This window comes from Triticum aestivum, chromosome 5D, assembly GCF_018294505.1.
Source record: "Triticum aestivum cultivar Chinese Spring chromosome 5D, IWGSC CS RefSeq v2.1, whole genome shotgun sequence".
NCBI lineage: Eukaryota > Viridiplantae > Streptophyta > Magnoliopsida > Poales > Poaceae > Triticum > Triticum aestivum.
This window is the reverse complement of record NC_057808.1, coordinates 71,126,744-71,153,750: the sequence shown is the minus strand read 5'-3', so window position 1 is coordinate 71,153,750 and position 27,007 is coordinate 71,126,744.

Sequence of the window (27,007 nt, the reverse complement as noted above, 5' to 3'; positions counted from 1 at the left end):
GACCTCACTTGCCGACGACGAGTGCGTCAACGCTGCACGTCGTTTTCTTCCCCGGCGGATCTGTGACCACCGGTGAGGAGGGAGAGAGAGGCCGTCTTTTGTAGATATGGAGAGAGGGTGATAGTGTGAGAAGCAAGTGGGCAGCCCTTACCAAGAAAGCTTTGAAGCTCCAACCTATATATCTTTTTTATACTACTAGTACTAGAGGTGGCGTAGTGGTAGAGTAGTTTATATTTTCTCTACAAACAGTACCAGTTAGTCGTGCTTCAAAACTGAACGGCACGCCATTAAAAAAATAATGTCGAGAAATAATGCGGCACCACGGGCCAACGCGACCAGATCGCATTTTGCACGAGAAATTACACACCATGTTTCGTTGACATGTGGTCCCGTTCCAACATGTCAGTGAGACAACGACGAGTCCTTTTGTACAATTTTCGAAAGGACGTGTAGGCCGGGGCGCCTCTTCGTGTACCGTGGCAAACTGGCAACCGTCCACCGACTCTTCGCCTTTCCCTCTCGATTTGGAACTGCTGTCGCACTCTCTTCCTCCCTCCTCCATTTGCCTTCACCCTTCCTTCTGCCATTGTTCGATCGTCTTCTCCATGGAGGGAACAAGCCGGAAATGACCCCGTTATTCTTGCCTTGATCTAAAAGATGACGTGGTGGGGGAACTCATTGATCGGTGCGATGTCATCACCTCGGCTAGCATGGCAGGTTCGTTCAAGCCCATTCTTGACTCAACTAATAACATCATTACAAGGAACCCAAGGGTCCAGGAGCGGTTTGATCTCCCCTATCTTCTTCGCCATGACCCTGCTCACTGGCGAGCGGACGACAGAGACCTCGCCTTGTGCAAGTTGATGCCGCTTGATAATGATACGTGTGATGTCAAGATGCCATCGCTTAAGGGTAAGTCCTGGGCTGGCGCAAATGGAGATTGGATTGTTTTTATTGGGTACAATTGCGAGTGGGAACTTGTGAATGTGTACACTCGTCAGCGGATTCCACTTCCAAAAATCTCCGAGTGCCCTGAGGTTGAGCACACAGATGATCTACGTACGTTCAAATATGATCATGGTGACTGTCGTCTACTGAAGATAGCAATTTGTCAAGTTCCCAACCGCTCTTGGAATTACAAGAACTATCAAGTTGTTGCTATCTTCGACAAGCTTGTTGTCGTCCTTCGTGGTTTGACTGGATGGATATTGCTCAAAAATCAGTTTCTATACACGGATGTGTAGGGTGATGCAATTGAATACGAGGATCTTGTGTTTGCTGCCACCACTCGTGGCACTGTTTTTGCATGGGATCCTCGTAGTTTTGGTACGTTTGTCTTCCACCGTAATTATAATTGTTTCATCCACATGCATGCGGGTTGGCAAGTTTCCTTTACTAATTAACCTTCTTCTTGTGTTTCCAAGGTCCTGTGAACATTCCACCAACTATACTTGAAAAAAATTATAAGCAAGGGGGAGATGATGATGGTGATGATCACGAGCATGAGGAGGAGCTGAACTTATATACTCAGAGGCGCCTGGCAACTAATTCCGATGGATGACCTCTTCTTGTCTGTATACAGTGCACTCAGACTGTTACTACTGAGGAAGCAGGTGTTGTCTCCCATGGTCTCCCTCTCCTGACCTATTCCAACACCCGTTGCATGGTATTTAGGACGGATACTAGTGTGCTAGCGCCAACACCTTCTCCCTGGTTCAGTATTGATAGTCTTGGAGCAAACTCGCTCTTCCTTGGACCAAACTATCCAATGATGGTGAAAGGCGATCCAGCTACTGTTGACACAACGTTACTACCATTTATGAGAATCAACTGTATCTATACCTCGGACATTTCGGTGGTTCCCTACCCTGGTCCTGATATATGCCGCTTCAGCCTGGATGATCAGTCTTGCGTTGCTCTCGATATTGACAATAGCTGGCCCTTTCCAGAGTACCTATGGTTCAAAGCAAGCATTTCCAACGCCGAGGATTGGTTGAGTTGAAGTTCATTTGATTGCTTGTTATTTGTTGTGTCATGAAAACTTTAGTATTTGCTAGAATGTTTTGTTGGAAATAATCTATAACCCAACATGTATCCTCGTTGTCGTTGTGTGTTGATGACTTGTTGTATTTAATGAATGGTACATTTCGGTTGCAAATGCATGTCATAGACTCAATTTATGAATGGTTTTCGAGTCACTTCTTGGAGTGTGAGTACAGTAGTAGTATAGCCAGCATCCGGTTAGTATATGAAGTTGCCACATCACATAGAGCCAACCTAATATTGGAGTATGCTAGCCCTCCACCGGCGTGCCGCTTCAAATGGCGGAGGAAGTGAGAGGTCGCGTCACCTTGTGTCCAGATCTGAGATGCCGTGTACCAGATGAATGACTCCAAGTTCGACCACCGTGATGCTAGGTGCGAGCCCAGGAACACTGTTGGAGAGACCCCCCTCATAATTTTCCTACATTGGTCATTTGATTCATAGGATAGAATGCTATAGGATTTTTTTCCTATGTAATCATGTTTTAATTGGCAATCTAGCATCCACTCCAACTTTTGTTTCACTTCCTTTGTTCCTACGAAGAGAGTACTTGCTCTAAATGATGTGCCGCTGCAAGAGCCACCTATATTTATTAACCATGCTCTAAAAAGTGGACCAGCTTTGGCTATAGTAGTACTGTACTAGGTTAGTAGGTGACCTTGCGCTTGGCTCTTCTCCTCTTCCGGAAGTCGAACAATAATGATGGTACTACAGTAGTACTTCTGGCAATCTGACACCAAATGAACTGCTGCACGTCCACCACTTGTAAGCAAAAGTTTCTCCTCGTGCTACGAGCCACTGCGCACGCGTTGGCGAGGGAGAAGGTGTAGTAAGCAAGCTTCTCGTCATTCTGCGAGTTGATGGGACACATCAAAGTTATTTATTAGTACTCTCTTCAAAAAGGGTCGACCATGTCCATGGCTACCATCCCGTGCTCTGTCATTGAGTACGTGCACTATTCACGTGCCATCGAGGAGACAAAAAATATTGCGTAGTACTAGGTGCCATCGAAGTGCACGACTCACTTACGCACTGCATATCTCCATTTTCTTGCATGACACGCCACCTTGATGCTAGATTTCCCGCGTGTCATGGAGGCATATAGTATGATTTTGTAAAATGGAGGCATATAGATGTCCTGCGTGTCAGCAAAAGGATGCACAAAGCTCATGTCTTAAATGAAAGAGTGGAAGAACATAGATTCCCGACGACCGAGAAGGAGCAACAAACCTCGGGGTGGAGCGTCTGCACTCATAATATTTTATATTATTCAGCGATATAAAATCAACCAAATCTTTCCACATTCGTATACCATTCTATATGAGAATAACTTTGAATGTAAGCCATTGATTCACTCTATCCAATGTTCATAGTTGGAAAATCCAAAGAAAACCAAGCATTGGATCAACTCTTTTAGCACTTACCGCGTGCCCACCTAGCCCACCTATATATCCGCTCACGTGTGATGACCATAGGAGCTATCCACTCAGATTGTATGTTAAACAAATAAAGGTCGATAAATAATGCGGCACCTCGGGCCAACGCGACCAGATCGCATTTTGCACGAGAAATTACACACCATGTTTCATTTACATGTGGTCCCGTTCCAACATGTCAGTGAGACGACGGCGAGTCCTTTTGTACAATTTTCGAAAGGACGTGTAGGCCGGGGCGCCTCTTCGTGTACCGTGGCAAACTGGCAACCGTCCACCGACTCTTCGCCTTTCCCTCTCGATTTGGAACTGCTGTCGCACGCTCTTCCTTCCTCCTCCATTTTCCTTCACCCTTCCTTCTGCCATTGTTCGATCGTCTTCTCCATGGAGGGAACAAGCTGGAAACGACCCCGTTATTCTTGCCCCGATCTGAAAGATGACGTGGTGGGGGAACTCATTGATCGGTGCGACGTCATCACCTCGGCTAGCATGGCAGGTTCGTTCAAGCCCATTCTCGACTCAACTAATAACATCATTACAAGGAACCCAAGGGTCCAGGAGTGGTTTGATCTCCCCTATCTTCTTCGCCATGACCCTGCTCCCTGGGGTGCGGACGACGGAGACCTCGCCTTGTGCAAGTTGATGCCACTTGATAATGATACGTGTGATGTCAAGATGCCATCGCTTAAGGGTAAGTCCTGGGCTGGCGCAAATGGAGATTGGGTTGTTTATATTGGGTACAATTGCGAGTGGGAACTCGTGAATGTGTACACTCGTCAGCGGATTCCACTTCCAAAAATCTTCGAGTGCCCTGAGGTTGAGCACACAGATGATCTACGTATGTTCAAATACGATCATGGTGACTGTCGTCTACTGAAGATAGCAATTTGTCGAGTTCCCTACCGCTCTTGGAATTACAAGAACTATCAAGTTGTTGCTATCTTCGACAAGCTTGTTGTCGTCCTTTGTGGTTCGACTGGATGGATATTGCTCAAAAATCAGTTTCTATACACGGATGTGTACTGTGATGCAATTGAATACGAGGATCTTCTGTTTGCTGCCACCACTCGTGGCACTGTTTTTGCATGGGATCCTCGTAGTTTCGGTACGTTTGTCTTCTAGCGTAATTATAATTGTTTCATCCACATGCATGCGAGTTAGCAAGTTTCCCTTCTCTACTAATTAACCTTCTTCTTGTGTTTCCAAGGTCCTGTGAACATTCCACCACCTATACTTGAAAAAATTTATAACCAAGGGGGAGATGACGATGGTGATGATCACGAGCATGAGGACGAGGAGGGCCCATATACTCAGTGGCGCCTGGCAACTTCCGATGGATCACCCCTTCTTGTCTGTATACAGCCCACTGCTGATGTTACTACTAAGGAAGCAGGTGTTGTCTCCCATGGTTGCACTCTCCGGACCTATTCCAACACACGTTGCATGGTATTCTCCCTGGTACAGTATTGATAGTCTTGGAGAAAACTCGCTCTTCCTTGGACAAAACTATCCAATGATGGTGAAAGCCGATCCAGCTGCTGTTGACACAACGTTACTACCATTTATGAGAAGCAACTGTATCTATACGTCGGGCATTTCGGTGGTTACCTACCCTGGTCGTGATATAGTAGGCCGCTTCAGCCTGGATGATCACTGTGTTGGCCTCGAGATTTACAATAGCTGGCCCTTCCCAGAGAATCACTTGTGGTTCAAAGTGATGACCTGTTGTATGTAATAAAATGATATGCCTGTGATAAACTTACTAAATTTATGAATGGCTATCGAGTCGCTTCTCTGAGTGGGTGCTGCGACGAGGCAAAAAAATATTTTTCGAATACATAATTGTACGTGCATTGCAACAGGTTATCGGATGAGGCCAATCAACAATAGTACACTATTTGTACTAGCTTCATATGCTGCACTATCTCTACATCTACGTACGTAATACAACAAGTTTTAAACTTGAGACCAGCCACCCATCCTCACAAAGAACACTTTTTAACCTAGCACAGACTCCAGGAAATTTGGCCACAGTGTGAGGTGGGCCATATGTTAATGTGTTCGCTATACGTAACTAGTACCTCGAATCCTCGATACAACTACTATAAGTAGTACTAGGAGTAGTAGGGTGGCATGGGCCAGAACAAGCATTCACGTCCAGGAGTACGGCACACGCCACCAGCACGAATTCCATCTGACACCATATTTCTTGGAGTTCGTGCTACAGCAATCTCTTCAACCTAGTCGTTTCTCTAACTCAGCCATCGCGCGGCGGGCGAGGTGGGGGTTTGCCGATAGTCGGTTTCCTCAACTGTGGTCCCACTTGTAAGGCCAACTCCAACGCACGACCCCAAACGGACCTCCGTTTTGCCCGGATTCTGTCCGTTTGGGTAGGGCAATGGGGTCATGTCCGGGCCATTTCTTGGATGCGGTGGTCGTGCGCCGAACGCGCGACCGCATCCCGGCCGCGTACATTTTTCTTTGCAAACACATATCTTTTTTTCATGATTGATTTTTTGGTACATGGAAATACATCACCAAAATTTTGACTAGAAAAGCAAGACCAAAGAAAACAAGAACCACAAGAATACATTTTAGAAGATATCCAACTTCCATAACTGCTCCTGTAAGTTGGATTAGTGCCTTCTTGATGCATTCATTGTTGATCTGCGGAGGCTCGATCTTGCGTGCTTCTTTCTTCTTCGAGTGTAAAGAAGTAGACATGTCTAGCCTCTATTCTATCAACAAGTGCACTAGTATCATCTCTAGCCTCTATGCTAGCTAAAAGTGCTAGAACATCTACTAAATTGTGCTCTATCAATATATCGTTGTACTCTGCTTCCCAATACCAAAACTTGCATCCATTCTACACAATAAAATTTTAAGTTAGCACAACTAGTCTAATCCGAGAGCACAACCGAAGATTTTGTCGAGTTCTTCCTCCTTTTGCCGAAACGTGGGACATCCAGCATCCAGGTCGTGTCATGCAAGAAAATAGAGTGGTAGGTGAAGCCACATGATGTGCATCTTGGGTTAAACTGTAAATAGAACCTTACTACTCTTGAGTAACTCCAAAAGCGGCCACCAAAGATCTTTATTGGATTTGTTTTTCATCACCAACACGTCGAGGTGAAAGATGTGCAGGTTCAGTGGGTGCTCTTGCGTTTTCACTGACATGTGGGACCGCATATGAGCAAACAGACGATGGGCTCCACGCGTCTGCTGGCTGGCTGAGAAGACAGATAGAGGAGGGCTGAGCACGGACTCCTGGAAATTTGTTCTACATACTCGATATAGTGGAGTAACCAGCACCTCGATATAGTGGGGTGGCATGGGCCATAACAAGCATTCATGTCTAGCAGTACGGCACACGCCACCCACACAAGTCCCATCCGACACCGATTTTCTTGGGGTCCGTGCTAGCTACGGCCATCTCTTCTCCCTCCTGTTTTCTCAGCCATCGCGCGGTGGGCGGGGTGGGGGTTTGCCGCTAGTCGGTTTGCTCAACTGCGGTCCCACTTGTAAGTGAAAATGCAACACAGCATGCATTCCCCCTTGAGCGGCATGCCAGACAAACCGTGTGGGCGTGCGACGCGAATACGGCAGGCTTTTCCTTTTGAACTTGTAACTTGTAAAATTTGGTTCTGCTCCATGGGGCGACCGATAGATAGAAATAACAATTTCCCTAGAGTAATGAGAAGTTTGGTTCTGGCGCGGTTCATGCATGGACTATGTAGGAAAATTATGAAGTTGATGCGAAAGGTAAGATAATTACTAGTAGTTCCATATACAACTACATGGATTTGACGGAAAGATAAAGATACATACGGATCCATCAACGACATCCTCACGCCCTAGTGCACCGGGTCACCAACCAACATGTGAGGAGCAGCGGCGTTGGCGGCAAGCTCAACGTGCTTCTGAACAATGCCGTCCAAGGTTGCCCTGCGGTCCAAGAAGGCCAGGATCCTATCGTCCTCCTCTTGCATGTAGTAGTCCTTGTGGACGATTTGCGCATAGACGTAGGTGATTATGTCGATGGTGTCATGCTGCGTCAGGCGCTGCGCGGCGAGCGCGACCTCGATGTCGACATTCTCCGGCGCGACGGCGGGCAGTCGCAGGGCCACCAGTGCATCGAAGAGGTTGCCACCATAAAGGCCGTTGAGGGTGGTAGGCATCGCAGAGCCTGGGCGCGTGGGCTGGAGGCGTATGTCAAGGTCGTCCGCGAGCTTCTTGAAGACGGTGAACTTGTCGAGGAAGCCAACGAGGACCTCGTCGAACAAGGAGATGAAGCTGTCGTCCAAGCGGCCCCTCGCCCTGGCGGCCTCAAGCACTACCTGGTGACGTTCCTCCGTGCCGGGCCGTAGGCCAGCGTCGTGGACCATCTGGCACAGCCGGCTGATGCTTGCGCTCATCGCCTCCATGGTCTAGCTTCTAGTCAACTGATCTTGCGATTGGAGTGATCACTCTTGCCCTTGGGTGCGTAGGTGCGTAGGATTTCGTAGATTGGACTGGCGGGAGCCCTTATATGAGAAGTGCAGACTGCGTTGAATTCACGTGCGTGTTGGCCATCTACTCCTCGCCCCTCTACTGCACCTGCCTTTGGCTGTATGACAGGTTGTCCAGCCACCCATTGGACCCACGTGTCATACACCCAAAGGCAGGTGCAGTAAGTCAATGAAGTTGCGTCGCCCTCCGTGCCCGTGCATGCTTTCAATGACTTGAGACTACCAAACTTCACATGCGGTGGTTAGTTCATTGCATGTAATCCTATTAAGTAGCAAAAACACATTAAGTTACCTCGCCGATAGGAATAAAACAATACACCATGTATTTATTTACAGAGGGATTAGTACATTTTTTGTGACATGCATTACTACATATTGCTAGTCAAATACTAAATCTAGATGGACGTGGTAGTACTACTAAATCCAGACGGTGGTGCTAGTACTAGTAGTAGTAGTACTACCAATGTAGTAGCACTGTACTACCCGTTGGTCAAATTATTACGTGCTGCTCCTCACAGTGAGGTGACAAGACCCTACGCTAGAGATGACACCTGAGTATAAGCGCCGTGTTCGGCATACCATAGTCAGCCTCACCGTCTGCAGTCACTATCATCATGGCTGTAGACCTAGCCTGCTTACAACTAGCTGTGTCCGACATAATTTCCCGTGCGTAGATGCCCGTGCATTGCACGGAACACCAAGATTGGGGGGTGGACGGCGCCGACAGCAGCCATCGCGCCAGATTTTTCCATGGCCTTCTAGATGTGATGGGGAGCAGATAAGGCTGATTGTGAGAGACAAGGAGTTGTTTGTAAATAGGGAACAAGTGTGGGCATCTTTTTGGAAAACTGGAGAAGTTTGGTTTGTATGCGTCAGATCTAGATCCGACGGCTATTGGTGAAAGATGGCAGGCACAACATCATCACTAACTCAGGACCTGTTTGATTCACAGGATTTTGAAAACGCAGGAATAGGACACATCAATATTACAAGTTTCAAATTGATATTACAAATGTTAGGAGTAATGTTGCACCTACGAAGAGGGAATTACTAGGAAGTTTATGTAAGAACTTTCGTTACTTTAGGTGGATGCAGCATTATCGTACAAACTAAAATCCACCGCCCTGACAAGTCACTAATGGGCAAATAAGTTTTCGAGTCTCTGGCCACTTGATGTTTCAAAAACAAATTCAGCTTCTGCGGAGACTTTGTCATTTAGGCTTAGACGCTTGCGGTGATCAGCACGCCATTCATTGTTGCGCCAGAGAACACCAAACCTCATTACCTTGAGCACACTTGCCTCCAGAACAAAGAACCTGGCCAATTTAATCTCAGATGTGCTGCCTCGATAGTCGATCAAATCAATTTCTGTAAGATGGAGATCAAGGCATTCGATGAGATTGTTATAGTGCATCACATTTTTCACTTTCGGGTCTTTTTTATCTGCAAAAGAAGAGAACATATTAGAGCAGCTGGCTGTATAAGATTGCCGTGTCATCAAGAGGTACCAATATCATTCGCTCATACGATAGGGTTGGCTGGCTAGTGATATTTTTTCACTCTCTCTCTCTGTTTCTCTTTCCTCTCATTTACCTAGGAGTACGTGAAGAGCTTGGGCATTTGTTGCCTTCCATTATGTGGCCGATGCCATATTTCGCAAAATTATGCCACATAATACACATCGATGTCAAATCAAAAGATTTTGGCACCGCTCTCGCGATGTGAGAGAGTTGGCACCGCTGTGCACACAGACCCACATGTATAAACAAATCAATCAAACCAACAACTCCAGCCTCTCACTCTCCCAAACAAGTGTTTTTTATTGCCTCAGCCCTCTCTCTCCCACGCAAGTGTTTTTTCATTGCGTGAGTTAATTTGGCACCGGAGCAAAGTAGGTGATCCAGATTGGGGCACCAGGTGAGCAATGGAGGGGCATCGATGCCAAATGCATCACAAGTGAATTTGGCACGTGTTTTGGCCTACATAGTGGAGGGCCGTTATAGCCCACTTTTGTACTACCTCTTATTTAGTATAAAATTTTGACCATATATTTATGTAAGAAAATGCCAATGCATGTCTCTAAAATTACACCATTTGAAATTATGTTCAAATACGAATCCAACGATATAGTTCTTAGTGACATGCATTAACATTTTGTCAGTTAAATCTATGGTCAAATTTTAATACTACAAAATAGGAAGAGTAAACCAGGGCGGAGGTAGTACTTGCTCTTAGGGTAACCATAGAGTTACTGGAGTAGTCTAAGTTAGTTTCCACTATGACTAGCCTAGGCTACTATAGTAGTACAACAAAAAAAGAAGCAGGTGATCACGTGAGAAAAAATACTAAAAACATTTCTTTCGGTGCAGTGCGTAGATGCAATTTTGAACACTACACTTGTCATCGTAATTTGGGAAAATTACGAAAAATTTGAGCTACGTTGTGATTACCGTTTACTAATAGGAAAAGAAGTTTCACCTCGATGAGTAGCTTCTCCGTGCACGGAAAGCATGTAAGGAATCCAACAACTTGATCCAGATTTGGGCCGATAGATTTTATTGCCAAGATCTTCACTGTGCGCATAGACTGGGTCAAGCTTGTGGGAATTATTTTCTGGAAGACGGTCGTAAATACATCAAGAAGAAATTTAAAAATGTGAATTTCAAGAAGACAGAGAAGAAGATGAGTGTTGTACCTGAACGATTACGGATCCAATAAAGAGTTCGGAGAATTTGGCAGACGAGTGCACCAACGCTGTCAATTTCGGTGCGTCAATGACCCTGATTTTTGTTGGACCTTCTAGATCCGATACAAGCAATCTCTCAGGGAAAGGCGCATTCTCAATGACCATAACATGGAACAGCTGGAGTGATCTCTTCCCAATTGATGTCTTGTTGCGGGGCCAGCAAGACACATAATCCATCTGAGATTCGTCAAGGCAATGTGGAGGCTAATGAACCCTTGGATCTGCTCAAGACGAAGGTACTCGAGCGTAGTACAGCTGCGGAGCAGGTGCTCCATAGCGTTCTTCGAGATGACAACGTCGAAGAGGTCGAGCTGCTTGAGTTGAGGGAGAAGAAGGACGGGCGCAACATTAATCTGGGGAAGATAGCAGGAGCTGAAGCTGGCGCGGCACAGCGTTGGCGCGAGGCGGAGCGCGGACGGCGGCAGAGAGCGACATCGTCCAGCTTCAAAGCTGAGCTCCTCGAGCTGATCTAGGGCGGGGGATAAGAACCACTCGTCGAACTTGGGATGGACCTCGCAGTTGGTACTGAACATGCGGACGTCAAGGCGTCTGGCTGGCCCAGGGTGCGATGAAAGGATCTTGGAGACTGCGGCCATGCGTTTGCAATCCCCGTCGCAGAGGCAGCTGTCGACGGTGAGGTTGAGGGGGACGCGGCGCCAGAGGGGGCGCCACCGCTGGGAGAGCAGGGCGGTCCGCACAACAGATTTGGTGGGGAGGAGGCCGATGATGACGAGCAGGATGTCGTCGGGGAGGCAGGTGATGAAGTCCAGGCTCGCCGGATGCGGTTTTGGCTCGAGCCGCCACTTGTTGGCTGCCTCGCCGTCCATCTCAACCGGTGGCGACACCGGTGTACACGTGTGCTGGTGTGTGTTGTGTGCTGGGTGTGCGTGAGTGCGTCCTTCTGTGCGCCCAAATTTACTAGCGTGCGAGGTGCTACCCTGAGTGGTTTCAACTTTGTTTACTTCACCGCGTGTCAGATGGGCCTCTGGTTTACTTATTTTCACCCACTGCCACATGGGCCAGCACACGAAGATACAGAACACGAGCTGACAAGGCAACATGTGGACTGGTTGACCGGTCAACTAAACAATATACGGAGCTATACGCTGACACAGTGAGCGTATAATCCATCGGTATAGAGTGTTCGTGTGAGAGGGGAGGCCCGTGAGAGATAGCAGAGAGAGAGAGAGAGAAAGAGCTACTCCCTCCGTTCGGTAATGTAGTTCCAACATTTTTTTAAAAGTCAAACTTTTGAAACTTTGACCAAGTTTATAAAGAAATTACTTATATCTACAATACCAAAGATAAATGATAGTATGAAGTAAGTACATGTTGTGATGAATCTAATGATCTTGCCAGATGTAAATGTTTTTCTCCACATATACCTGGTCAAACTTTTCTGAGAAACTTTTCTGAGGTTTGACTTTTCAAAACATCCATATGCTTATGGACGTGAGAGAGTCCCTAACTAGAGAGAGAGAGAGAGAGAAATAGAAAGAGTGAGTGAAAAAAGTGTGTGTGCGTGTGTGAAAGAGACATGGACAACACTCGATAAAAGTCGAGAAAAAACGTGTGTGTCTTATGCAACCATATCACAGATGCATCTTCGACAACGGAAGCAAGGTGAGGAGATAGTGTGTGGTTGTTTGCAACCGAGAGAGCAAGACCCCTAGCACGTGGCCAAGAGGGGTCTGACAAACAAGGGAGAGAGGTCAAGAGAGACGTACGGAGAAAATGCAGACATGGGGAGGAGAGAGTGTATGTTTGACATAGAGAGATCCCCTGGGACTACATGGGTGGGTGATCGAGCGACAAGGTGTGTGCGTGATAGAAGATACCCCAAGAGATATCGAGATAGACGTATGGATGGAAGGAGACAATACGTGTGTTCCTGATGGCTAGTGAGAGATAATCATACTTGGGGGGGAGTGCTTGCGCCTATGATGGAGTGAGGGATTATGGTACTTATTAGGGGGTGCGTGTCACATAGAGAGAGAGAACAAGGGCGGAGAGTGTTGGATGGGTCTATATGTATAGCGCGAGCGAGACATGTGTATGTGTGAACCAGGGAGATATAAAGTTTGAGAGAGATTGAGGAGCCCCGGTAAGGCTGAGTGGTGCGTCAGATAGCTGAGAGGGGGAAAGAGATATTCCATCCGCTCGATAATGCAGTGCATGTAACTTTTTTAGAAGTCAAACTTTGGAAACTTTGATCAGGTTTACACAAATGTTATTTATATCTTCAACACCAAAGATACATCATACGAAACTACATCTCATGGTGAATCTAATGGTATATGTTTGTCGTTCCAGATGTAATTGTTTTTCTCCACGTACATGGTCAAACTTTGTGATGTTTGACTTCCCAATGAATCAATATGCTATGGACCGAGGAGAGTGCCTAAGTCGAGAGGGATCAAGTGCATGTGAAGGAGAATGAGTAAGTGTGCAAAAAGAGTATGTGTGTGAAAGAGAAAGTGACAACAAACCGTAAATTAGAGAGAGAGTGTGTTTTTTGTTTCTTAGGCGAACATATCATGCATGCATCTCCGAGATAGAAAAGCGAGGCGAGGAGATACACGAAGATAGCTAGTGTATGATTGTATGCAACGGAGAGAGACACCCCTATAGCACATGTCCAATAGAGGTCTGGCCAACAAGGAACAAAGGTCGAGAGGGACACATTGAGAACATGGACGCATGGGGGGGGCGAGAGGGTGTGTTTGTGATAGAGAGACCCCCTCGAGATCGTGAGGGGACTATATGGGTGGGAGATCAAGGGGGGTGTGTGCGCGATAGAAAGATGCCCCGAGAGAAATCGAGATAGACCATGCACATGTTTGTGATGGAGACTAAGATTAGCTAGTCATATACATATAGGGGGGACTGCATGTGCCTACAATTGAGTGAGAGACCATCATACTTGGCTAGCTAGGCATGAGATTGTGTGTGTGCGTGTGAGATGGAGAGAGAACGAAGGAGAGAGATAGAGTTTTAGATGGGCCTATCGAGTGCGAGTGAGATATGCATGTGTATGTGTGACCCAGGTAGATGGAGAGTTTGAGAGATAGGGGGAAGAGCTCCGAGACGACAGAGTGGTGCGTGAGAGAGTTACGGGCAACAAGCCAAGGAATTTGTGTGCGTACGATGAGTGCACCCAAGATATCTAGCTTGGACTAGAGAATCATACATAGTGTGCGAGAGAGACCTATAGATGGAGTATATATGCATGCGAACTAGAAAGACCCCCCAACCCACGCACACACACAAAGAGAGAGAGAGAGATGGAGAGAAAGAGAGAGGACCAACAAGGTTTGTGTGTTGGATGCGTGCGACAGAATTGAAGATTGTCGGCGAGAGAGAGAGAGAGAGAGAGAGAGAGAGAGAGAGAGAGAGAGAGAGAGAGAGAGCAGGAGTCCGGGAGAGGGGGAGGTCGCGTTTTATGCATTAAAGACTGATATAAACCATGTTTCGATATAAACTTGTATTCAAATATTTAAATTGGAGAACATGTTGTCTGCAATCCACACATGAATGGATATATGCGTATATCAAACAAGTTCATTAATTTGACTTCAACATGTTCATGGAGTACTATAATAATGTACAACATGCTATTCGATTGAGGTGTTCAATTTTGGATTTAGTTCACTATTTTGACCTGGTGAACGAGCTATTTCATTGAATCGAGATATTTCGTTTTGGGTTTGGTTCCCGTTTTTGAGTGGGTGTTATTTGCCATATAGTAAATCGCTAGCAACGAGCATGTAAAAACACATTACTCCCGAGCATCATCTCTCCATCTAAAAAAGAAGTGGCAAGCTAATATTTCTAAATTTGATTCGAATCGACTTTTTTTGAGCTTGATTCGAATCGACTTGGTAAGGTAGATGTGGATGCTCGTTCTCCCAAATTTTGAACGAACCATTAAACATCCTCTGCTCGGTGGAATTCGCCCGAGCAAATAAATGGGAGACGTGAAATTACCGTCCTATGTGGGAGACGCATTAATTGGCCCGTTGTGCGTCGAGGGTAGGTTCGTAACTTCATCCAAGCGCGCCTTCTCCTCGGCCGAAATGACATGTGCCGAATAATTGATAAATCATGGTCGGCAAAACACACTCTCTTCGCCCGAAATAGCTCACGCCCACTATTTCAAAACACGCTCTCCTCGCCCGAAATTGCTCGCGCCCACTATATTTCAAAACACGCCCTCCTCGCCCGAAATCGCTCCCGCCCACTATTTGGGGAGAAGCAAAGTTACTCTACTATCCCCGACCCTCAGTACACAGACCCAAGCCGAGAAGCCTAAAGGCAGGGGTAGAACTGTAACTCCCCCTCACATTTCAGACAAATGCGTCCGTATCCCTATTCCCCCCCATTCACACCTCGTGGGCGCCAAATCACCTTCTCCCCGGAAGCTCCCTTCTCCCGAGCCGCGAAACCTCAGCCCCTCCTCCATGGCGCCCCCACTGCACCAATTTCACAGCTGCCCTCCTCCCTAATGCCGGAGACGTTGTCCATTTGCCGTCGTGCACTGGGTCATGTGCCTCTTACTCCGTGCTACTGGAGCTGCCTCGACGATGGCCGCATGAACCGTACCGGAGCCGATTCACCCCCGCCGTTGTTCACTGCGCCAGAGCGGCTCCAACTTCGGATCCGTCCAGAGTATCGGCGCTGCTTCCCCGTAGCCGTCGACCGTCGCGACATCGTTGTTTCCCTGCCGCCGGTGGCCACCGCAACCGCGCCGGCCTCACCGACTTGGCAGCTGGACCTGCCTTCTTCACCATGCCGCCAGATAGGTCGCACCCTCATCTCAAATCACTTTATTTAGGCGTCAGTTGTCTGAATTTTTATTCTGGGCCAATCGATTCCCAATGGGAAGCAGCACCCCTCGAGGCGGCGGAGCTCCTAGGATACCGATTGGCTGGTGTCTAACGTAAGGGTGCGGGGCCGCAAGTTCGCCGCGGTAGCAGCGCTTAGATGGCTATCTTAGAGTTGCATGGGTTCAAGGTACTGCCGCCGCCGGATCTGGATGACGGGGAGTCTTTGTGGATTGGCCCGGGGGCGGCGCAACCACGGCAGTGCGGTGGGGCAGGGAGCGGGGTTTTGGCCGGGGCCATGGACGGCGGAGGCAAGCTGCTCTGCCGTTGGTCGCTGGCTCTTCAGGGAAAATTCCTAACAGTGTCAGCCGGGAGGCACAAGATGGCCATCAAGCCATCCGGCGTAGATCAGACAGTACCAAAATAAAATAAAATCGTGTGACCCCGATTTAGTCTCAGTCAACAGACGTGTGACCACTCTCGTACCTTGCTATTGATCTCTTAGTGTATTTCTTCAGATCAAAGGGATGTGTCGTTCTTAACATTATGTGTTATCTGCATCTTCAGCCACACAGTCTTCCGACTCACCACAGCTGCTCCAACAAGGGAAGCATACACCAGAAGGGAGCTATAGTCCCCACTCAGCAGTTCCCTGCATCGAATGCGCGTGCCCGACATGGACAGCCACAACAACTGCAGGGCCATCAACAAGTCAGCACATGATGCTCACTCCTATGGATGGAGGCCAGTTAGGTTGTACCCTCATCTTACTTGTGTGCAACATTTATGGCTTTGTAATTCATCTAAGCATGGAAAATAGATTATCACATTTCACTGTATATTCATGCTGATCTCTTACGGGTCTTGTTCAGGAGTTAACACTGTTCCATAGTTCAGCTATGATACTTGTTCTTTAGGTAACGTTGTTCCATAGTTATCGTCCATCAGCCAATGCTATCCCACAGGCTGGTGATTATAGTATTATACCACTTCTAGTATTACCTATGTTGTTCTTTAATACTTTTGTGTGCCATCTAGTTAATCTCGAGTACAAACGATACATATTCTGTAGCTTTCATCTGTGTTCTCCCTTTAGTTTTTGAGACCTGTTGCTGCTAGTTAACCCCAGTCCAACTATTTATGTCATCTCCTACAGGCACTCATTACGTAAATCTAACTACTAGTTGTCTTCCATGCATGTCAGATATAATTGCACACACTGATATATCCACAAGAACTTCACAGAGCAATGTAAAGGCCAATAAACTTGATGTCAATGATACCAAATATGATGGAACATGTAAAGGCAGTTCTTCAGAAGACTTGCAGAAAGATGTTGAATCCTCTTCACCCCACAAGGTCCTTGCTCTAACTTGGCCAGTGATATGGGTACAACATGCATATAATGTCCTGGAGTGTATGTACTCTGTTGCAATGCCATGTGCTTAGCATGCTGATCATGCATGTAAATATGCCATGCCTTCCTATTTTTCAGTACCTATTCCATTCATGATAACATGTTTTCAAATTCAAGTACTGTCATTCTACTCTATCGCAATGCCATCTGCTTAATTTGTACATGATGCTTCTGAATATATTATGCATTGTTATTCATCAGCGTACTTCATCTGTCTACCATACCATGTTTTTTTACATTGAAGTGTTGTTCTAGTGCTCTGTTGTAATGCCATCTTAGTTTCCCAATCATACACGTGTAGGCTGCCTTAGTTTTTTCTGTACGTATTCCGCTAGCATATAGTTTTTCATTCAACTAGTTTTTTTTACTGTGTTGTCCTGTCGTATCTCTAGCTCTTACACCATACTCCCTCCGTCCGGATTGCATGTTGCCGAAATGGATAAAAAAGGATGTATCTAGAACTGAAATACGCCAAGACCCATCCATTTTTTTCCGGATGGAGGGAATACATGTCAATATGTCATGCCTTTCTATTCTTCAGTACCTATTCCATCTCTCTGTTGTAGCATGTTTTATAATTGAAGCACCATTCTTCTATACAAGGCATGCAAGGGGAAGACGACTATGTTAGAATCTGAAGGGTTACAAACCAAGTCTTTGCAAAAGATCCAAACGCCAGGACATAATAAACCAACTCCAGTTTTTATAGATACTGCTCCAGCACAGAGAAACCCAACTCCTACTGATAATAAGCAGATTCCAGTGGCCAAAGAACTAGTCCGCTCCAGTCCAGCAAAAATATGTCAACTCCATTCTAAGAAGCGTGTGTGTATCCTTGCATCATGAAATTTTATAGAATGCTGATCATATTTTCTACATGTTTCTTACCCATCTCTCTTTTAGAAAATAAGCTTAACACATAGAAGAATTTATGCACTGGTATCGTCTGTGAGGAAATATTCTTGCAGGAATTCTCTGTACTCCAATGCAGATGTAAGTACCTGTTGTATATCACTATATTTTTACATCAGCATGTATTTTGTTAATCGGCGTGAATCCAACCTTTATCTGATCTAAATTTAGTTGTAGCAAAATGTATGATTAAAGGCCACAATGTTGATTTTTGTAAGGAAAACTGCCTGGTAGTTTTGCATCCTGAGCTGCATGAGTGTACTATCTCATATCAGTGGGTTTGATTACATTGGTTCTGCAGTGGATTTTCAGTGTTTTTTTTACTGTGTTGTCCTATCGTAACCCTAGCTCTTACATCATACTCCCTCCGTCCGGATTACATGTCGGAGAAATGGATAAAACTGGATGTATCTAGAACTGAAATACGCCTAGACCCATCCATTTATTTCCGGATGGAGGGAATACATGTCAATATGTCATGCCTTTCTATTCTTCGGTACCTATTCCATCTCTGTTGTAGCATGTTTTATAATTGAAGCACCATTCTTCTATACAACGCATGTAAGGGGAAGACGACTATGTTAGAATCTGAAGGGTTACAAACCAAGTCTTTGCAAAAGATCCAAACGCCAGGACATAATAAACCAACTCCAGTTTTTATAGATACTGCTCCAGCATAGAGAAACCCAACTCCTACTGATAATAAGCAGATTCCAGTGGCCAAAGAACTAGTCCGCTCCAGTCCAGCAAAAATATGTCAACTCCATTCTAAGAAGCGTGTGTGTATCCTTGCATTATGAAATTTTATAGCATGCTGATCATATTTTCTACATGTTTCTTACCCATCTCTCTTTTAGAAAATAAGCTTAACAGATAGAAGAATTTCTGCACTGGTATCGTCTGTGAGGAAAGATTCTTGCAGGAATTCTCTGTACTCCAATGCAGATGTAAGTACCTGTTGTATATCACTGTATTTTTACATCAGCATGTATTTTGTTAATCGGCCTGAATCCAACCTTTATCTAATCTAAATTTAGTTGTAGCAAAATGTATGATTAAAGGCCACAATGTTGATTTTTGTAAGGAAACCTGCCTGGTAGTTTTGCATCCTGAGCTGCATGAGTGTACTATCTCATATCAGTGGGTTTGATTACTTTGGTTCTGCAGTGGATTTTCAGTGTTTTTTTTACTATGTTGTCCTATCGTATCCCTAGCTCTTACATCATACTCCCTCCGTCCGGATTACATGTCGCAGAAATGGATAAAACTGGATGTATCTAGAACTGAAATACGCCTAGACCCATCCATTTATTTCCGGATGGAGGGAATACATGTCAATATGTCATGTCTTTCTATTCTTCGGTACCTATTCCATCTCTGTTGTAGCATGTTTTATAATTGAAGCACCATTCTTCTATATAAGGCATGCAGGGGGAAGACGGCTATGTTAGAATCTGAAGGGTCACAAACCAGGTCTTTGCAAAAGATCCAAACGCCATGAGATAATAAACCAACTCCATTTTTCATAGATACTGCTCCAGCACAGAGAAACCCAACTCCCACTGATAATAAGCAGATTCCAGTGGCCAAAGAACTAGTCCGCTCCAGTCCAGCAAAAGAATGTCAACTCCATTCTAAGAAGCATGTGTGTATCCTCGCATCATGAAATTATATAGCATTCTGATCATATTTTATACATGTTTCTTACCCATCTCTCTTTTAGAAAATAAGGTTAAATGATAGAAGATTTTCTTCATTGGGATAGCATTCAAGGAAAATATCTTCCGGGAATTCTCTGTGCTCCAATGCTGATGTTAGTACCAATTGTATATCACTATATTTTTACATCAGCATGTATTTTGTTAATCAACGTGAATCCAACCTTTGTCTGATCTAAAATTTGTTGTAGCAAAATGTTAAAGATGCCAATGTTATTTTTATAAAGAAAACTGCCTATTAGTTTTGCATACTGAGCTGCATGAGTGTACTATCTCATATCATGCACATTACTGAATTGTAGTGCTGCTTTGCTTGCCCATTCATTCATTGTTTCAATGTTGCTTTCGTATTACCTTACCTGGCTGATGATAGCTGTGCCATATTGTGTTAATTTGGTGTTGGCTAGTTGCCCAAACGTTTGTTGTGCCAATCTTGCTTTCCTATTATCTGACTTGGCCAATGATAGCAATGCTAGTGTCTTAATTTGGTGCAGGCTGCTGAAGATAAGAAGACAAACTCTGAAAACAGCAAGGCAACCCCATTGTTTCTTTCCAAAAAATCTAGGCGAGGTAATATGCCAATAACTCATGATTAATTTGTTTGGTTCCCCTCCTAATTTATGTTATGATGCAGTGGTCGAGACACTCTCCACTATCAATAATACAAGCCTGCCAAAATCGCCATCTGAATCTGTTCAGTATCCTCTATCTCGAATGCAACGGACAAAATGTATGTTTGTGAACCAATTAATGGCTGAAGGAATGATGAAAAGGGTGGAGGAATCAGAGGTGCAGAGTCGTGCGACACAACAACTGATCAATGTTTTTAGAGACAGTGTAGCAAAGCAGCAAGAACTTGCCCACATGCTTATGGGCATCATCCGTGCTGAGGTTGCAGATTGTGACATTGTAGATCGTTAGGTTCTGTTCATTTATTTGCACTGGCATTAATCTTTGATTGCCCAATGGATGTAATTTCCTGTAATATATGCTGGATGTGCAACATTTTTCCCTGTATGCCGTACCTTTGCTTGATCGGTTTTGGTCCTGTGCATAATTGCTCGTCGTAATGGGCTCAAATTATCTAATTTGGCCTAAAGACATGTGCGAACTTTAGTGGGCCTATTAAGTTAATGGGCCGTTACCAGGCCGAAAGTTAATGGTCGGCCCTCTTAACTCTTGGGTCGTTAACAGGCTGACATGGAAGCGGGCAACAGGTGGGCCCAATTGATTTCACGGGCCGTTAACAGGCCGTTACTAAGTTCGGGCTACATATGGCCCAACTATACTGTGGGCCTTTAGCAGGCCGAAAGAGATAGCGGGCTTGTACTGGACCATGTAGAGCATGGGCCGCTGAGAGGCCGAAAGTCAGGTCGTATTGGAAATGGCCCAACTGTGTTGTGGGCCTTTAGCAGGCCGAAAGAGAAACTGGGCTGGTATTGGACCATGAAGGGCATGGGCCGTCAAAAGGCCAAAACTCAGGTCCGACTACAAATGGCCGAACTCATTTATGGTCCGTTAACAGGCTGAAAGGCACACAGGGCCGGGAATTGGCCCAACACTTAAATGGGTCACTAAAAGGCCAAAAACTCAGGTCCGACAACAAATGGCCCAACAGATATATGGGCCGTCACCAGGCTGAAAGAAACACTGGGCCATAAATTGGCCCAACACTTAAATGGGTCACTAAAAAGCCGAAACTCAGGTTCGACTACAAATGGCCCAACTTTTTTATGGGCTGTCAACAGGCTGAAACACACACCGGGCCAGAAATTAGCCCAATATTTAAATGGGTCGCTAAAAGGCCGAAAGATGTACATCGTGAAAATTGGCCCATCCACTGAATGGGCCGTTAACAGGCCAAAATCTCATCGGGGCGATATTGAGCCCAAATATATAGCGGGCTGTTAACGGGCTCGAACTGACGATGGGCCGCAGTGGTGTTAAATCTTTAACGGGCCGTTGACGGGCCGAATTGGCACATCTCGTATGGGTCGTGGGCTTAAATGGACCAGACACAAGTAGGCCTTATATGGGCCAGCCTGCTAGTTTTTACTGGGCCGACCTTTTTCACCGGATTGGGCCACTGTTGGGCCGTGCCACGTGTCGACCTATCATAGGCGCCTCCTGTCCAATGAGTGGATGACATCTGTCCCAACGGTGAGGCAACATGTGTTTCCTCCGGCCAATGATGATTTTACACGTGGAAAATCCCCATTGGTCCGGGCTGTTAACGGGTTATCGGATCCAAAACCAGACCCGATAGCTTAACGGCGTTCCGTTACGGTTGATGCCACGTGTTGGTCACCCTTGACGAAAGCACTTCTGTGACGCGCGATTTATCGTCATGGAAGTAGACACTTCCGTGATGATAATTTTGGTAATGTCATGGAACACTTCTACGACAGTGCAGGTATGACTATCTTGATTCTGTGGTGGCTAGTTCTACTTATACAGGCCCTGGTCCTCTTCCCAAATATTGAGCGGGAAGGGAGCCAACAACGGCCAATTTGAAAGGGGACAACTAGTAAGGCTTATCCTGACAAAAGCGGTCTTCGCCTGCAAAAGGCTCTGATGGTGACGCCGTCTTGGGCTCCATGGCGACCTCCGTCTTGCCGTCCTGCTGGTCTTGGTCTCATTGCACTGATATGGAAACCTTTGCTTTATGCCTCGGTACTCCGCGCCTGCGCTTGCCTCCTTAGCACCAAAGAGGAAACAAGGACGCTGCGCGCGCTGGCGCCCGCCTGATCTTGATCATCATGGCTCACGTCACGAGAGCCTCACGAGGTTTGCCCTGCCTTGATTTCTCCGCTCCTCGCGAGGCAGCCTGGTGAGGCCGCTCCTGAGGAGGTCTTCCGTCGTCCGCCTCGCGAGGCTTGGCCCCTCGCGAGGGTCTTGAATGTCTCGTTGATGAAGATGGGCCGTACGGTCCCGCTAGCACAACCACACCGTGGGCCGCAGGCAGGCAAGTCTGGGGACCCCCGTTCCCAGAACGCCGACAGAATAAAAAAAATATTGGAATGAATAAATACCAGAGGGAGCCAACCAAGTGCCCACTAGGCACCAGGGTGCGCCACCCCCTCCTGGCATGCCCTGGTGGGTAGTGGGGGCCCTGGCCCACCTCCAGTGCCCCTCTTCTGGTACATAAGGTATTTTGACCTAGAAAAAAATAAGGAGAGGACTTTTGGGACGGAGTGCCACCGTCTCGAGGTGGAACTTGGGCAGGAGCACTTTTGCCCTCCGACGGAGTGGTTCTGCTGGGGGAACTTCCCTCAGGGAGGGGGAAATCGAAGCCATCGTCATCACCAACAACCCTCTCATATTTGGTAGGCCAATCTTCATCAACATCATCATCTCATCTCAAACCCTAGTTCATCTCTTGTGTTCAATCTTTGTATCAAAACCTCAGATTGGTACCTGTGGGTGAATAGTAGTGTTGATTACATCTTGTAGTTGATGCTAGCCGGTTTATTTGGTGGAAGCATATGTTCAGATCCGTTATGATATTTATTACTCCTCTAATCTTGAGAATGAATATTATTTGTGAGTAGTTGCCCTTGTTCTTGTGGCCACGGGAGAAGTCATGTTGCAAGTAATCATGTGAATGTGATATTCGTTCGATATTTTGATGGTATGTATGTTATGATTCCCTTAGTGGTGTTATGTGAACGTCGACTAGATGACACTTCACGATATTTGGGCCTAAGGGAATGCATTGTGGAGTAGTTATTAGATGATTGGTTGCTAGAGTGACAGAAGCTTAAACCCTAGTTTATGTGCTATTTCGTAAGGGGCTGATTTGGATCCATATGTTTAATGTTATGGTTAGATTTTGTCTTAATTCTTCTTTCGTAGTTGTGGATGCTTGCGAGGGGTTAATCATAAGTGGGAGGCTCGTTCAAGTAAGAATAGCAACCAAGCACCAGTCCACCCACATACCATATTGTCAAAGTAGCGAACGCGAATCAAACCAACATGATGAAAGTGACTTGATGAAATTCCCGTGTGCCCTCAAGAACGTTTTACCTATTATAAGACACCGTTCCGGCCTGTCCTTTGCCAAAAAAAGGGTTGGGCTACCTTGCTGCACCTATTCTTACTATTGCTACTTGTTACAAATTATCTTGCTATCAAACTACCTGTTACTGACAATTTCAGTGCTTGCAGAAATTACCTTGCTGAAAATCGCTTGTCATTTCCTTCTTCTCCTCGTTGGGTTCGACACTGATCCAACGTATCTATAATTTATGAAGTATTTATGAAGTATATATAATTACCTTGCAGAAAACCGCTTGTCATTTATGAAGTATTTATGTAGACTAAGGCATAGCCTAGTGGTGCGAAGGGGCTGATGCCTACCCAGGTTCAAGGCATGGTACTTGCAATTTGGGCTTGTTGCACTAGTTATACTGTAGGGGGTTCCCTTACAGTCTTTCTGTCAAAAAAACAGTGGTTTTGGTATTATTTAAATGGAACTAACCCAGACTGATGCTGTTTTCAGCAGAACTACCATGGTGTTGTTTTTTGTGCAGAAATAAAAGTTCTCGGAATTGGACGAAACATTTTGGAGATTTTTCTGGAAAAAATGAAGAATATTGGAGCAAATAACCACTAGAGGGGGGCATGCTGCCCACTACACACCAGGGCACGCCACCCCCCTCTAGCGTGCCCTGGCGGGTAGTGGGCCCTTGGAGGCCCATCTCAGCGTGAGACCGACTCCAAAAGATCCTATAAATACAGAAACCCCCAGAAATAACCCTAGATCGGAAGTTCCGCCGCCGCAAGCCTCTGTAGCCACGAAAAACCAATCTAGACCCTATTCCGGCACCCTGCCGGAGGGGGAAATCATCACCGGAGGCCATCTTCATCATCCCTATGGTCTCCATGATGAGGAGGGAGTAGTCCACCCTCGGGGCCGAGGGTTTGTACTAGTAGCTATGTGTTTGATCTCTCTCTCTCTCGTGTTCTTGATTTGGCACGATCTTGATGTATCGCGAGCTTTGTTAACATAGTTGGATCATATGGTGTTTTTTCCTCTCTACCTTGTTCTGATGAATTGAGTTTTCCCTTTGAGATTTCATTATTATCGGATTGAATACTTTTATGGATTTGAGAGCACTTGATGTATGTCTTGCTATGAATACCTGTGGTGACAATGGGGTATCATATTGATTCACTTGATATATGTTTTAGCACTCAACTCACGGATTCCCGAGGTGACATTGGGGTAATCTATGCATAGGGGTTGATGCATGTTTTCATCCTTGTTTCCCTAGTAGAAATCTTGGGGCACTCTTCGAAGTTATTTGTGTTGGATTGAGTATTATGAATCTGAAATTGTTTGATTCATATCGTATAATCAACCCACGGATACTCGTAGTGACATTGTAGTATCTAGGTGACATTAGAGTTGGTTGATGTGTATCATATGGTGTTATTTTAGTACGAACTCTTGGGTTGTTTGTGACACTTATAGGGATAGCTCTATAGATCGATCGAGAAGGATAACTTTGAGGTGGTTTCGTACCTTAAAATTTTTTTGTCTTATGTTCTCCGCTAGATAAGAACTTTGGAGTGATTCTTCATCGCATGTTGAGGGATGGTTATATGATCCAATTATATTAGCATTGTTGAGAGATTGCACTAGTGAAAGTATGAACCCTAGGCCTCATTTTCAAGCATTGCAATATGGTTTGTGCTCAGTTTTGTTACTTGCCACCTTGCTATTTTTTATTGTTCCTATTACAAAAATCAATATCTACTATCATTACTAGACTTGTCACCATCTCTTCACCGAACTAGTGCACCTATAGAATTTACCATTGTATTTGGTGTGTTGGGGACACAAGAGACTTTTATTATTTGGTTGCAGGGTTTTTTGAGAGAGACCATCTTCATCCTATGCCTCCACTGATTGATAAACCTTAGGTCATCAACTTGAGGGAAATTTTCTACTGTCCTACAAAACTCTACGCTTGGAGGCCCAACATGAGTCTACAAGAACAAATTGTGTAGTACACATCTGACACTCTTACTTGTCAAAAGGACTACGATTGATCCCCTATACTTGTGAGTCATCAAGACTCTTTTTTGGCGTAGTTGCCGGGGAGTGAAGTGCTCTTGGTAAGTGGAAATCGGTAAGGAAAAATTTATATTACGTGCCAAAATTTATTGTTACTTGCTACTATGGAAAACAATCCTTTGAGGGGTTTGTTCGGGGTATCTTCACCTCGACCAGAAACACAAAGAGTTTCCCCTCAACCTACTGCACCTACTGAAAATATTGGTTATGAAATTCCTTCGGGTATGATAGAGAAACTGCTAGCTAATCCTTATGCAGGAGATGGAACAGTACATCCTGATATGCACTTAATCTATGTGGATGAAGTTTGTGGATTATTTAAGCTTGGAGGTCTACCCGGAGATGAAGTTAAGAAGAAGATTTTCCCTTTATCTTTGGGGGGGGGAAGCATTGACATGGTATAGGCTATGTGATGATATTAGAGCTTGGGATTGGAATTGATTGAAATTAGAATTTCACCAAAAGTTTTAACCGATGCATCTAGTTCATCGTGATTAGAATTATATATATAATTTTTGGCCTCATGAAGGAGAAAATATCTCTCTAGCTTGGGGGAGGCTTAAGTCAATGTTATATTCATGCCCCAATTATGAGCTCTTGATAGAAATTATTATTCATAATTTTTATGCTCGGCTTTCTCATAATGATCAATCCATGCTCGATACTTATTGTGCTGGTTCTTTTATGAAGAAAACTATTGAATTCAGGTGGGATCTTTTGGAAAGAATTAAACGCAACTCTAAAGATTGCGAACTCGACAAAGGTAAAGAGTTGCTATAAAGCTTGAGTTTGATTGTGTTAAATCTTTTATGAATACCGATGCTTTTCACAAGTTTAGCACTAAATATGGACTTGACTCTGAGATAGTAGCCCCTTTTTTGTGAATCGTTTGCTACTTATGTTGATCTCCCTAAAGAGAAGTGGTTTAAATATCATCCCCCTACTAAATAAAAGATTTAGGAGCCAGTTACAGTTAAAGATGAAACTATCCTTTACAATGTTGATCTACTTGTTCCTACTGCTTATATTGAAAAACCACTTTTCCTTGTTAGGATAAAGGAACATGCTAAGGTTTCAACCGTGGTTGATAAAAGTAATATTAAAGCACCTAGACCCTCTGAACAAATTAAAGTAGAACCTAGTATTGCTATTGTTAAAGATCTCTTGGTCGATAATATTGACGGGCATGTTATTTATTTCTGCGATGAAGCTGCTAGAATTGCCAAACCCGATACTAAAGAAAAGAACAAGCATGTTGTTGGCATGTCTGTTATCTCAGTTAAAATTGGAGATCACTGATATCATGGTTTATGTGATATTGGTGC